Source organism: Amblyomma maculatum, chromosome 9, assembly GCF_055883805.1.
Source record: "Amblyomma maculatum isolate TAMU_Amacu chromosome 9, ASM5588380v1, whole genome shotgun sequence".
Classification (NCBI taxonomy): domain Eukaryota; kingdom Metazoa; phylum Arthropoda; class Arachnida; order Ixodida; family Ixodidae; genus Amblyomma; species Amblyomma maculatum.
Genome location: NC_139352.1, coordinates 17,658,849 through 17,663,284, shown reverse-complemented (window position 1 = coordinate 17,663,284; position 4,436 = coordinate 17,658,849). Strand labels below are relative to the sequence as shown.

The following is a 4,436-nucleotide window of genomic DNA, read 5'->3' as shown; positions in this document are numbered from 1 at the left end:
ATCCTGGTCCGGGGTTCGAACCCGGGACCACCGCTTCACCGAAGCAGTAGCTCTGCCAGCTGAGCTAACCAGGAAAAGTATGTCAAAGTTTCTGTGAAAGTTGTGCAACTTTGCCTTGTAGAGATGGCTGCGCTTGGGTGGATGGTAATGCACAATTATTTACTTATTTCGATTACACTGTGCGTGGATGCAAGCTTTGCTCATTAGTGAACAACACTGTAGCAGTTGTGAAACGAACGCTGAGCAGCTATGTGTATAACACATATTTCAAGTCAATGATCGTAACATTGCCAGGAACTCCTCATACAGAGAAGTGTAAAAATCTCACACACAGATAAAGGAGGCGGTATGTGAGCAGAGGTAATCATGAGTACAGAACAAGCCGCGTTGTATATAATATATAGCGCATAACAGTGCACATGACGGCCATAACATGAGAAGCCCAGTTGGGGTGCTTAGTTACCGAGCTGGAGGACCCATTACACTCAACCACAGTGGGCACATTTCACTGGAGGTGAAACAAAAAAGGTGCCCGTATAAGCGCTAACTGTTGACACGTGTTAAAAAACACAATGGCGTAAATTAATCCGGAGCCCACTATTACTGCATCCCTCATTGTGCATGTGCCTCTTCGAGACATTAACCCCCGTACTTTGCAGATTTCCAAGGGAAGGCGGTAAAATCAATGCGTAAAAATAAATAAATGAACATGCGATCAACATGGTTGCTCAGTGGCTTTGATACTAGGCGGCTGACCGGAACGTTGCGGGTATGATGCCAATCACAGCGGTGTCATTTCGATAGAGGCAATATAGCAGAGGCTCGTGTACGCTGCGATGTCAGCGCCCGTCAACTTGTCAACTCAACAGCCAACTCGTAAACGCTCTGTGGCAGCCGCCACCTCCCGCATTGCTGCTGCAATGCCCTGCAGTGTCAGGGTAAGATCCCGCGTAGACGCCGCTGCTTCTGTGCGGTCCTGCATAGAATTTTTTTTTTTTTGCTGCAAAATGGATATAGAGGGACCATTTTACCTCCATGTTGTCGTGACGCTGGGGCTATGTCGACCCGGCCTTCACTTGGTAGCGTGCAGAGACTCGGGGTTGAAGTAGGATTGAATCTTCGAAGTTGGTGAAATATGTACAAGCAGGTTTAATGGCACTTTGAGAAACTTATTTACAAGATTATTTACACGAAAAAGAAGGGTACATCAGCAAAATGGCAAGCGTTAAGAGTTCATAGCGAGAAGCGACTGGATGAGCCGTTTACCCAGGGCTCAGAGCGACATTTCGTGCTCTGCAGCGTCCTTAAAACCCCCTATGTCCAGCCCCTCTCTGAAGATGCTGACCAACCAAATCCAGGGCACGCCCCTCAGGTATCGGCATCCAATCGAACACATCACTGCACTGATGGTCTGAAGCACTGACTGGTCCGGCATTCATTCGTTGGGCGTGATCACTTGTTGGCGGGAAAAGCTTGGGAACGGCGAGGAGAGGAGGTACATTTCTATTCTTCAGCAAAGAAACCACAGGCTGGTTCTGACAAGTGGTTTTACTTCTCAGAAACCCGAGTGCACGTGGCGCCGCATCCGCTCCCAGCATTGTCCGTTTTCGACAATTGCAAATCTTTCCTGCATTCCTGGGAAATCACTTAATGGCTGTATGCGTCATGCTCCTTTCTTGTCCTGCACGTCAGCGGACATGTCACTCTGTCGTCTCCTTTGGAAAGTAGGCATTCCTCACTGGACGATAGGGCTTATCGACTGGAAGGGTGAACAAAAGAAAGAAAGCACTTCCTGCATTTCCCGCAGGGGGACGTTTCTTTGTGTTTTTCCAGACGTTCTCTTGGCAGGGTCAATTTGGCATTTGCAGAGTGTCCACAAAGCAAAACAGGCTTACAAAACAGGATTCCTGGAAACAGGCTCACTTAGAGCCATTGGACCATCACCACATATTCACAGCACTTATCCATGCCCACAGGCGAACAATAGAGCGCGCAAATGCGGATGCTTGGTCGTAACAGCCTCCTCCCCCGCCAGAAGAGTCTCGGAGGGCAGCAGTCCCAGCTGCTGCATGAAGAGACGACTTAATGGCCTGCACGTGAACGCTTGAAGCTCGCTGTTGCTTGTCGCGTTGTCTTGATTGTTGTAGGCCAAATTGCTCGAGCTGTCTGAAACTCAACCACATGTCGAAGCAAGCACTCGGCTCCCGTCTGAAGAGACCAGGTTAAAAGAAAACTGCCATTGTTGTTCGAGAAAAGCCCACTCTCAAGACGTTCAGGACCCACGTATGCCTAGAAAACCAAACGTGCTGCTTTACATAGTCACACATATACAAGCGCACGGAAAAAAAAAAACCTGATTATCAATTTCGATACATGGTGAGGAACATCTCGGACCGCTTAGAAAGAGCGGCTAAGCGCGTCCGCATTCCCATTTAACTTCCCCTTTTTGTATCTTATTTCAAAATTGTACTGCTGTAAAATCAAGCTCCACCTAAGAAGGCGACTGTTCTTCGATGTCGCAGTTTGCAGCCAAGCCAGGGGACAATGGTCCGTCTCTACGGTGAATTTGGCCCCTCCAAGATAGCACTGCAATTTTTGAATGGCCCATACAATGCAAGCGCACTCTTTCTCTGACGCGCAATAAGCTCTCTCTCTAGTACTCAGTTTTCTGCTCAAGTAGAGCACGGGGTGCTCATTACCGTCGTCATCTCTCTGGCAGAGAACAGCACCTAACCCTCGATCACTGGCATCACACTGGACCGTGAATTCTCGGCCATAGTCTGGAGCTCGCAATACCGGACGGCTAATCAGCACAGCCTTCAGGTTTACGAAGGAGGCTTCCTTTTGTTCGTCCCAGACTACATTTGTCGGTTCTGTCTTGCGGAGAGCGTCGGTCAGAGGGCTAGCCAAAGCTGAATAGTTAGGGATGTAGTGATTGTAGTACCCAGTCAGACCCAGGAATGCTCGAATTTCCGTCTTCGTGCTCGGCCGCGGGTAGTCTGCTACCGCAGAAATCTTAATCTCGCTGGGTTTCCTGAAACCTTGACCTACATTGTGACCCAAGTAGTCCACGGTCGCCCTTGCCAGGCAACATTTCTCGGCCTTTACGGTTAGTCCAGCTTGACGCAAAAGGCTCAGTACAGCTCTTAGATGTACCATATGGTCCGCCCATGAGTCGGAAAAAACCGCAATGTCATCTAAGTAAGGCACTGCGAATGTTTCACACCCCTTTAAAACCCTATCCATGAGTCGGGAAAAACAAAATGGAGCATTTTTGAGCCCGAAACTCATCATTGTTGGCTGGTAGCTGCCCGTCGGAGTGACGAAAGCCGCGTATCTGCTGGCGCGTTCAGTGAGCGGTACTTGCCAGTATCCTCGAGTAAGGTCCAGCGTAGTCACATATGCCGCTCTACTGACCTGTTCTACTCTCTCCTCAATATTCGGAATAGGATACACTTGATCCCTGGTGAGAGAATTTAGCTTTCGGTAGTCTACCACAGGCCTAGGGTCTTTACCTGGAGCTTCTACTAAGATCATAGGCGAAGCATAATCGCTTTCCGAGGGTTTTATTACTCCCAATTCCAGCATGCGAGTTACTTCCCTATCCAGAATTTCTCTTTGCCTTGGAGAGAATCGGTAGCACCTTGATCGCACTGGCACGTCTGAAGTCAGCTCAATATCGTGCTCAGTCAAATCAGTTCTGTCTGGCCTGTCCACGAAGCAGGCCTCAAACTCTGTTATTATTTCGCCCAGATCGGACAGCTGGGATTTCTTTAGTTCTCCTCTCTGTTCTGTCTTTCTGAGAAGCTCCTGAGCGTTGCTTCCTTTTCCGCTTAGGCAAATCAAGTTATCCCCCATCTCCTCGGGAAGGTTTAACGTTAGATTTACCACGGCTTCCTTCTGCACATAAGGCTTTATAAGATTGCAATGATAAATGCGCACTGCTTTACGCCTATCGGGGATTTTCACTGCGTAGTTAGTGTCAGAAAGCTCTGCAACGACTTTAGCAGGTCCTTCCCACTGTACTTCGAGCTTATTCTTGGGATCATTGGCTTGCTCCATAGCTAAGTCCTCTCGGGTTACACTTAGAAGTCTCGTGAGATTACTAGACACCGGCGGTAAGAGGTTACTCTCTAGAACGCCCTCATTCCGTGTCTTATCAAGCTCACTTTCTAGTTGACTTATCTGAGATGCCTCGCTCTCAAAGTTTTCTGACCCGCTATCTTCCGCCTCGACCACTGTTTTAACTGCCGTTTCCTCCGCTGTGGATTCTTCTGGAATGAGCAGTGTAGCTAGTTCTCGCGCCTTTGAACGTGTTAAGGCTTGCACAACTCTGTCTCCGAAAAGGATGCCCCTCTTTCGCAGCAGCATGTCCGATTTGTTGGAGAACAAATACGGATAGCACTTAGGAAGCTTTCCTGAAACGGCAGCCTCGG

General features: G+C 48.7%; 1 non-coding gene across 1 annotated transcript; it reads right to left on the bottom strand.

The window, feature by feature from the left end:
• Positions 1-74, bottom strand: TRNAT-GGU (transfer RNA threonine (anticodon GGU)). The gene has a single exon. It is a non-coding gene; the product is annotated as a tRNA-Thr (tRNA).
• Between the last annotated feature and the right edge of the window lie 4,362 nt (positions 75-4,436).